This window comes from Calidris pugnax, unplaced genomic scaffold (assembly GCF_001431845.1).
Source record: "Calidris pugnax isolate Ruff unplaced genomic scaffold, ASM143184v1 scaffold271, whole genome shotgun sequence".
Taxonomy (NCBI): Eukaryota; Metazoa; Chordata; class Aves; order Charadriiformes; family Scolopacidae; genus Calidris; species Calidris pugnax.
Window position 1 is genome coordinate 1175942 of NW_015091003.1, and position 10793 is coordinate 1186734.

A 10793-nucleotide genomic window follows, 5' to 3' on the forward strand; every position below is an offset into this window, starting at 1 on the left:
TATGAATATTCATAACTTGCACAAAAACTTTTGTAGTATGCCAAGAAAACAGTTTTGACTACTGGTAGTTAGCGCCAAGACAAGATGTGCTGTAACTGTTGGCAGTAGAGTGCACGGTTATAAGATCTTGCTTCCCAACAACCCAAAACTACATTTATATTTGGATGCCAATGAGATGACAGCTTTCAGGGGAATCCCCAAAGACAGCTACATCCCTGATCACAAGAAAACTACCACGGCCATTGCAGAAGATAAGGTAACCACCTCACAAGGAAACAAAAGCACATGTGGCATTATGAAATGCTGCAGAACGGCCCCACTATGATGGTTCACCCAGTCTGAAGTCATATCAGTGTCTGATCTATTGCAAAATAGACTTGCTTTACATTTTCACTGTCATGAAGAACTGCTTGGGGTCAGTACTCCAAGGAGCATGCATGGTTTAACAGCTATAATTCAGTTTTAGAGCCCGGGATATATGATGTCTCTTTAAATTACTCCACCTTAGTCACATTTCCAGTGTGCTTACAGCCACAGGGCACTGCAAGACCAAGCCTGAAATGTCAACCTTCAAACTATGATCTTCTATGCACACCTGATTTTATTACACTGCCAACACTTAGGACACACCTTCGGCTTCTGCCTAAAGCACACAGACCTGAATACAAACTCTAGTTTCATATCCTGTAGCACATCAAATTTCATGGCTTCACATGAATAACGTTATTTAAAATTCCTGCAATAAAGAATACCAGAGAATGCTCTCACAACCAACAGATTAAAATGAGCAAAAAAGGGTAGAGAACTCAGTGCAGGAATGTCAGTGCCTGCACGTTCAACTGGGACTAGTTCCAGCTCTGCAAACAATAGAGTTACCGGTCTTACAAGGAATTGCTTTGGGCTGAAACTGCACCGGTCAGCATTGGCTGCAGGATGAAAGATACTGCCTGGGAACACATTCCGGCAGGAATATTGTCTCAACATTTTTATTAGGCCTTTCTTGGCTTAAATGAGGTGCAACTCATCCTGCAGCGAGTCATCTCCAAGGGCAAAACCCCCATTCTGAAGCCTCACAGCCTCCTTGTGCTGCACCTATAGCAAAGCTTAACCTTTGGGTATTACAGGAAACGGAGACTACGGCTTCAAAAACTTTTCCCAACCAACAAGCAAAGTGCCAAAAGGTGTGCCACGAACACAAGTAACACGATGCCTGAATAGTTCAGGACTCATTTAAAAGCAGACTTTGGGAACAAGGCTAACAAGAATCCAGGGTATCACCAGCAGTACGTGAGATTAAAAGGGAACGCAAAAACTTAAGGCAAAGTCCCATCTAACACAGACACCAGCCTAGGGTTGAGTCGTGGCATTTGGTTACTGAGCACAAAAGCTCCTCACAAAAGAGCTCCAAGGACTTGATTCAGTTTTCCTGTTTAAACATAATCCAGGGCCATCCAGCAATCAGATAAAACCAGAGGAAGGCAGAAGACACAGGCTCACACTCTGGCCTCTGGCAGCAGCAGCAAACAGATTGCTCAAGATCACCAATTGCTGTGTCTCTCTCCCCAAATTTAAGAGACTTCCTGCCTTTAGTCTAAAATATTAGCATAAGTAGCGCTCAAAAAAACCCCCCAGTATTATTTACAGAGCTGGGGACTTCATCTCCCTTGGTTCTGTCAATTCATGAGCTCGGTGTAAACTTTAAAAAAACTGTTGCTGTCTTTCAGGAAGCTGGTGAGATGTTAGCAACTTCCTGCTAGTTTTATCTGGAATGTTAAAATTCTAGAAAGCTGGGGGAGGGTGCAGGGGGGTGGGAGGGCTGGTAAATTGAATCTCATCCACGGAGAAGCTAAGATAAACTCCTAACCTTGCCATTTCACAGGTATCCATTCTACTTAAACCATATAAGACGTACAAATCAGACACACAGCTCTTACGATATAGTTGTGAGAGATGACTGCCTTTAAGTTTCAATTATTTTATCCACGTTAACAGCATCAACATATTGACCTGAGCCACCAATCAAGATTCTTGACTCCCAACACTCAGTGGATTCAGAATTGCTAGCCCGGAGTACAGCATTCAGGACAGCAAGATCGTAAATTCAACTTCTCACATAGTACTTACTTTATCACAGATTTATTTTTTTCCACTGGGCTTATATTTTTGTAGTTGATTTAATTTCACTGTTTGCAAACATTTCTTTAACTTTCTTTGCTTGTCTAGGGATTCAGAATTGCTAGCCCGGAGTACAGCATTCAGGACAGCAAGATCGTAAATTCAACTTCTCACATAGTACTTACTTTATCACAGATTTATTTTTTTCCACTGGGCTTATATTTTTGTAGTTGATTTAATTTCACTGTTTGCAAACATTTCTTTAACTTTCTTTGCTTGTCTAGGGCAAGGCAGACACAGTACCTGCAGAAAAGGAAGCTGCCCTACCTTGTGGTCATGCAGTAGGTTTGCTGTTTTCTTAAATGCTTTTAGACAGCTTAATCCACCTTAATTTATTGCAGGAGGAGCAGCTGGGGTCACAGAGGTCTGCACCTCAGGGGCCTGGCACCTTTATACTTCTGTTTAGAACAAACACATAAAGGTGAGGGATAAGTTTTATTAAAAAAAAGGTCCTTCTTCCACAGATAACACGATGGAATATGTTCACAGCTGGCAAGGCAGACACAGTACCTGCAGAAAAGGAAGCTGCCCTACCTTGTGGTCATGCAGTAGGTTTGCCGTTTTCTTAAACGCTTTTAAACAGCTTAATCCACCTTAATTTATTGCAGGAGGAGCAGCTGGGGTCACAGAGGTCTGCACCTCAGGGGCCTGGCACCTTTATACTTCTGTTTAGAACAAACACATAAAGGTGAGGGATAAGTTTTATTAAAAAAAAGGTCCTTCTTCCACAGATAACACGATGGAATATGTTCACAGCTGGTTCAAAAAGCAAGTACAGAACATCAAATAATGAACAGTTTGCAGGAGAAGGTGCAGAGGTCAGGCTGTGCCCTAGAAAAAAAGAAACCTCAAACGAAACTGTAGGAAGGTTGTTCTGTGAACAGTATGAGATAACCACCGCAGGCAAAACAGGCAACTGCACTATACGTGGATGTACATCTTTTCCCCATCATGGCACTGTCACCAAAGTGATGTCCTCATGATATATTAAGTCTGATTTGCCAGAAGAGCGATGTAATTTTTCCTCCACTCTGGCAATCATTCAGGCATTTACAGATGCTTTTGTGAGCTCTAAATCAACTTTGTGGTCTCTTACTCTACTTTTAAGTACCAATAGGGAAATATTGGAAAAATGAAATCGCTGCCTGCTTTGCAGATAAATAAAACATTTCTTAGAAGAAGACAATTTATTTCTCCCCAGCTGACTAGAATGTAAAGATTGAAGTAATTTTGATCTAAAATGACCAGACAGTAAATGTGAAGATAATTGCTTCAAAACCGTTTACCTGAAGACAAAAAAAAATTGTATCTTGCCTGCGTATAATGTACTCAAAACTTTCTGTCCTTTTGAAGATGCACTGCCTGTGCTCATCATGATAAATGCAGCTGCTTTTAAAAGGTATAAATTTCCCGTTTTTACAGTAAACATCTTTTTTCCATTTCAGTCTGAGGGCGTACTGAATGTTTCCTCACCGGTAAGGGGGGGTTGTGCTCACCAGGCTTTCTCCACAGAAGCACAAAGCTATTTGTTTATCCTCACACCCACTGCTAACACCTGAAATTTCCACACAGGTGGAGCTGCAGGGTGCTCACCCCAGCCAGTGAACCTTAGATGGAGGAGAATCAGCTTATGGACTACAAAAGTTACCATCTTTAGTAGGCAGGCAGCCGACCAACGTTCATTTTTAACTTTTATTCCCTTCTTCAGCTGTCGTGTGATGGTAAATAGTCTCGCTCTCACAGAAGGGATTTATTTTACTAGCCATGGACCTGACCTTTGGAGTCTAGATCCGTACTTTCCCAACACTTGGGGATCACAGATGTTGGGTCAGGCATTCCCCATAAGCCATCTATCCTCACCACCATAAGCCATCTATCCTCACCACCATCACGCCGCAGATTCCTCATACCCTGTATCAGTTACAAATGGGAGGACAGCAGAGCTTTTATAGAGCAAGCTGCTCTCCATAGATCGCAGGAATTAAAGAGCAAACACAAAGCCTAGTGGGGATAGCATATAAGGATACCTGCATTGGATGCCACTCCAAGATGACCCAGGGCTCGTGCGTCAGCTGAGGATGGAAAAAGTCACAGCAAATAACTTGCAGGCCTGAAAACTGCCCCCCTCCTCGCCTCCTTATGCAAGTTCACAGAAAAAACAGCTTAATTTAATTGTTTGTTGGGCTCCTTAGATTAGCTTGGGATACCAGAAATGACACAGCGAGCAGTCATAAGAGCGGCAGAAGTGACCTTATAAAAAGCCACCTTCTCCCCACATAAACCTAATTGCCAACTGATTACTCAGTATGTTGATAGCAAGACAAGAGGACAAGGCAGCAATACAGAGAACGCGTCTTTCCCTTTCATCTCTCTGGAAACGAGAAAAAGGGAAGAGAAACCATCCCAGTGCACGAGCTGGTGTTACACACCCTTAATAGGCACCTAATTAACATTATATTATAACAAGGCTGAGAAGTGACTGTGAAACACCTCTGTGAAACACCTCTGCCTTCTCACCTGGCTTTAGGAACCCCCCGCCAATGAGCAACTCAATGGGTGAAGATGATCCTAGAGGAAGCAAGCCTACCTCAAGCCCAGCTATTCCGTTCATGTTCCTTCAGCTCATTTCCCCTCGAGGGGAAGGGGGGAGAAAAAAAAAATTATCAAGATTTTAATCTTCAACTAGATCTTTGGAACAAGCGTACTCTTTGCTTCCTCTCCAATGGCAAATATCCTTCCTTCAGAAGGTGAAGCCCTCACCACAAAAGAAAAACCCACAAAAAAACAGCCAAACAAAACCCAACAACAACAACAACAAAGTATTCCCCCTTCCTTCCTCTCCCACCCCTTTGGAAATTAAGATGTTATAAGCTCTGGAACAGGCTCTATATTTTTGCCCTGTAAGCTTTAAAACATTATTTTAAAACATAAAAATGTAAAAAGAAAAAAACAAACAAACAACAAGACTGAAACCAACCAAATCCCAGAGCATCAGAAGAACCAACCAAACAACAAGACCGAAACCAACCAAATCCCAGAGCATCAGAAGAGCCTCGTTCTTAAAACACGCACTAGGTTTGTAAACAGCATTAAGTACTCGGCACTTCAGTGATTTGTGGTAAATCTTCAGAGCACCCAAGACAGTTGAAAAGCAATTCTCTCAGACATCCCCAGACTTAGATGTTCCTCGTCCCATGAGGAACAAAAAAAATTTACTCATACTTACAGCACTGCTTGTATGACCACGGCATCAACTTCAAATGAAATCACAGCATCATTTTCTGTCAATCTACTTTATTAACTATAGAGCACACAATACAGTTATCACCTCACAGTACCTCCCTATTCCTTTTTGTTTCCAATTTAGGAATTTTGCTTTCCAATTAAGGAATTGCCATATGTACACAAACACCACAGATAAGCACCTACTGACACTTGTTCGGAATAGGCAAAAAACCATCCTAATATTCTATACAAAGAGAGCTGATTTGAACTGCACATCCCAATTTGTCTCTTTTCTGTCAAGAATAGGCAAAAAAAATCCAAATATTCTATACAAAGAGAGCTGATTTGATCTGCACATCCCAATTTGTCTCTTTTCTGTCATCCTCTCCATTGGAAAAAAACCACCAACAATTTTGGGGAAGTCATGCTGTTGATGCCAGATTCAAACACAGAGTGAAGCTGGTATTTGGAATTTCCTAAACCCCCAAAAGAAACGAGGGTTTTGTGAGTAATTATATGTGCACATACGAGAACATTTCACAAACCACTGACTTACTACAGAAGCTGTACTGGAGAGAAAAGAGGAGCACTGCATAAAACTACCTGTAAAAGTAGAAAGGACAGTGAATTTCTGTGTTATGTACCACATCTCTCCCACTGACTTACTACAGAAGCTGGAGAGAAAAGATGAAGAGGAGAACTACGTAAGACTACCTGTAAAAGTAGAAAGGATAGTGAATTTCTGTGTTATGTACCACATCTCTCCCCAAAAGGGTTATTTCTGAGAACAAACATAGCCATCTCCCAGGAAAGGGCTAGCTGCCATCCTGTTATTCTGGCACAGACACAGTACCAAAGGAAAATAAACAAATTTGCTGAGACAGGCACATTTCCTAGCTGGAAATCTTCTAAATGGCCTTTTCAAGGCACTTATAAATTAGTATTTGTAAGAGCGTACAGTACTTCCACAAATAAACAGTTTAGTGGGTTGAATGTTTTTGTTGACATACACCAGTATAAGCACAAGGTTTCTGTTTAGAAAACAAAACTGGGATCAACAAGCTAACTTGTGTTGTGCAAGGCTTTCAAAGGGAAGGAAAGAGGAGGAAAACAGGCCCCAGAGGCCACCAATTACTCCCAGTTCTTGGCTCCAATTAGATCTCAATTTCCAGAAAACCTGAGTAGGCTGAAAATACAAAGCAGGAACTTAAACCACATTTCTGTGAAATATTCAGCTGCACAAGACACTCAATGATAATTCAGCTCTCTGTCGCTGCCTGGGATGTCCTGGGGTTGCCACCGTGACAGGACCTTAGAAATCCCCCCAGCTGAGCATGCACAAAAGTGAAAGGCACACAATTAAAAACCCAAATGAAAAAAATGCCACATTACAAATGATCCTGTGGCTATTTGGATACATTTAGATCCTTGCTTAGAAGAATGTACAAAATTGGAAGCCAAACTAGATAGGTACAATGCTGGAAGTATTACGGTAATTTGAAAGTAAGAAGAATAACAACTATAAAAACTAACAGGAAGGGCAGGAAAAAAGTTCAAGCCAGTCTGAGGAATCAGGTAGTCAACAACTTACCAGCTGAAAGCATTAAAATAAACATTTTTGACAAATACGGATGACACTGGGAACTGACCAAAAAAGAATTCCCTGAAATAGACCCCTCTCTACACCGCTTTCTGCAGATAAACAAACCCAACCACTCTTCTGCTGGCTGCAATTTGCAACTAGGAAGAAAACTCCCCTCAGCCACAAGCATATGTGATATCCTGATCAAGGAAGAAAACAAAACCGTAATGTTTTTCACAGAAGCCTTTGCAATTCGATCTTGCCAGCTTGCACACAATCTTTCTCCTCAGCAGTGTATTCCAGAGGCACAGTCTAAAAGAGAACTTTGCACTCAAAGAACCCAAAAATGGAGTGCATTCTGAATTAACAACATTAAATAAACTCACATTTTGAAAAAAAAAAAAAAAAAAAGAAAGTTTTCCCATTTAGTTACCTCCCTCATACTCGCTCAAAACAAGTCACTTCCACTCCAGCATCTTCATACAGGACAAAAGCAGTGTGAGCTAGAACAGGGCTGCACGACTGCGGTTAAATCTGGTTTTAAGTGAAGAGAAACGGCGTAACCCAGGCTTCATTTTCCCCAGTTGCTGCCCACCCCCAGTGCTGGAGGCACGCTGGTAGAGATTTCCATGCTGTGGACTAAAATGCAAACATTGACATATGCGAATGGCCATAAAAAGCAACACTGTTTTACATCGGTCGGATTCAGCGCTACAGAGAAACTAACTAGGATCATCTAAAAAAACCCAAATATTAAATCCAGCCCCTTCAATGTTTCCTGGTTGAGAAGGTTTACGAATATATATTAAAAATATAAAGAACCCAGCAATTTTAAGCTTTGAATCTGTCTTAACACATCTGTTCTGCACTGCGATACGGCGAGGGGAGCTTTTCCTCCTGGAGAGCAGGGCATTTCTCTCAGTAAGAGCTGCAGGAGCTAAAACGTGCCAGTGAAGAAGAACAGAAAGACCTGGCAACCTTTAGGTTTCACCACGTGCAAAATAACTGCAGCATTACAAACCCGGGACTCCAGCAAAACGAAGTGCACCCTTTGGGGAACAAAATTACGTGCAATAAGAAAGCCTGCCCAAAGAACACAATACAACATGCTTCACTTAGTTTGAAAAAGTGTCTTGCCTAAGCATTAGCCACTTTAAAAATAAAAAAAAAAGAAAAAACCTCACATAACAAAAACCTCAACTTTACAAAATTAAAAGGAATTTGTATAAGCATGACTCCAAAGGCAAAGTTGCTACTCACAGCCATCAGAAGAGTTGTGGATTTTGTCTAAAAGCAGAACTGAGAAGCTAACACTTAAGGATACGGCCCTTCAGGACAGCAACCCCTGCTTTTACAGAAAAATCACAGCAAATTAGCCATTACAATAATGGCTCGTTTGTCTCCACAGCAGCATGTTTATCAGTTGAAAACACAGCACACAAATACACTGTGTATGTACACACCTGCCCATCAACGCTGGGCCTGAATAATCTCAGAGTAGGAGATGACCAAGGGCAGGTATTACAACCCTGAGTGGCCACTGAAGCATCACCTCCAGCTTTACAAATGGAAACCTACACTCAATGCCCCAAAAAGTTATATTGGGCAAAAAGCTATCACCAAACAAGCCAGAGAACTTGGACCATGATGGCATCAGACCACACCAAGTGCAAAGGCAACCAGTGACCGAGCCCTGCTTTTCCTCAGGCCTTGCACAAGCATTTCAACCTTTCCTTCCGGAGCTAGAGGCAAAATATTTCTTCCTCAATGGCAAGCAGCAGAACTAGCAACACACAACAGCAATAACAACAAAAACAAAAAAAGCCAAAACCAAAAAATACTGCTGAAAAATAAATCAAATAATCACAAGAGTGTTTGCATTGGACAAGACATTCTGCACTACATTGAAATCTAAAGAGTTAAACACCTGCAATAAAACTTTGAATGAGTTTTCTTTTGTTTTCACCAGCTTGAAATTACAGCTACAGGACACTCATTTAATGTTTAAGAGAACAAATATTTTTTGACTGCCTGAACTGTTCTGCAGAAACATAGCCAAAAACTTAAAAGGTACCCAAAGATGAAAACAGGAAGGGGGAAATCACTAAACACGCTTCACTACCCACCACGCTAGCAACTCTGTAGAAAAACTAGAACTGTGGACTGCATATATAAAAAGCATTTTATATTAATTTATTCAAAGCATTTCCACTTTAGAAATAAACAAAATCTTGCATTAAACATTCTTCTAAATTAGAATTCTCCGCAATGTTACAACATCCCTCTCCTCAACCTATTCAGTGCAAGGATTTAATCGCTGAGACGTGTCACTGTCATGTTCCATCCCACGAAGGAACGGGGACGATCATTTTTCTGCTCTTTCTTATAATGGAAGCACTGCCAAAGCAAGAGCTTCTTCTCCTCCTCCTCCTCCTCTCCTTTGTGGTGTCTCTTCTTGAAGCTTTATCAGCTTTCAGTCTCATTTTAGAGCCTTAGAAAAGCAGGAAGCTTGTCTGCAAAGCAGCACTCCGGAGAAGTTAAAGAGGTGACAAACTGAATATGCAGTAGCAGCGTGTGCTGAATGACAGTGTAAATGCTCTCAGAGAGGTGCAAGATGTTTTTAGCACGCTGCAGCCCAACCTTTGAAGACTAAGGAGGGTAAGTCAATATTTATCTTAAATTCCCTTCTCCGACGTCCTCACACGCAGGCCTGACCAAGCAAAGAAGGGCCGTCCGCGTGAGCGGACACGGAGCACCTTATGACCGTGGAATTTTGCAAAAGGGGTTTTTGAATAGCCTGTGCAAAAGCTCTTAAGAGAAGTACAGGGTTGATTCCGTACAACTCCTCAACTCCAACTACAGGTTTTTGGGACCCTCGTTAGGGGAAGCCACTTGCTAACGAGCCCCAGAGCGCCCTGTGTTTCCTTCTGCCCGTGTCACCCCACGTCCCGGCCACTTCTTCGCCACAGACAGGCCCTGGGCACAGGGAGAGGGCTTTGCCATACTCCATCTCAGCGAGGGCTGCGAGCACACAGAGCATCTCTATGGCCAAGCACAATCACCAAGGATTGAACTGCCTCCTCTCCCGCCTGCACGGGACTCCAGGACTGCGTTACCCTACGGCCTGCCAGATCTTTTATTCTTAAAAAGTCACAGCTCCTTCTTGTTTTCCTTCACCCTTCCTACCCTCCTCGGGTCTTAAAGCCACGAGCAGCTCAAGGCTCACAGGAACTCGGTTATTTTTACTATTTTTCCCCTCACGCCGGAGTTCCGCCGCCGCCGCGCCTCAGGGCGGCCCCGGGGCGGGAGGGGAAAAAGGCGGGCGGGGGAGTTTGATCCCCTCAGGGCGGCCCCGGGGCTGGGGGGAAGAAGGCGGACGGGGGGAGTTTCACCCCCTCAGGGCGGCCCCGGGGCGGGGGGTGAAGAAGGCGGACGAGGGGATTTTCACCCCCTCAGGACGGCCCCGGGGCCGGGGGAAGTTTGACCCCCTCAGGGCGGCCCCGGGGCGGGGGGTGAAGAAGGCGGACGAGGGGATTTTCACCCCCTCAGGACGGCCCCGGGGCCGGGGGAAGTTTGACCCCCTCAGGGCGGCCCCGGGGCGGGGGGTGAAGAAGGCGGACGAGGGGATTTTCACCCCCTCAGGACGGCCCCGGGGCCGGGGGAAGTTTGACCCCCTCAGGGCGGCCCCGGGGCGGGTGGGTGAGGAAGGCGGACAGGGGATTTTCACCCCCTCAGGGCGGCCCCGGAGAGAAGGGGAGGGAGGGAAGGGGGGGGAATTCCGCCCCGTCCCGCCACCAGCCTCCCCCCCCCC

At 43.8% G+C, this 10793-nt stretch overlaps 1 protein-coding gene across 1 annotated transcript in view; it reads right to left on the minus strand.

Moving 5' to 3' along the window:
* The window catches only part of CCDC109B (coiled-coil domain containing 109B), a 64441-nt gene that overhangs the window by 52582 nt on the left and 1066 nt on the right, over positions 1-10793 (minus strand). The window lies entirely within an intron of this gene.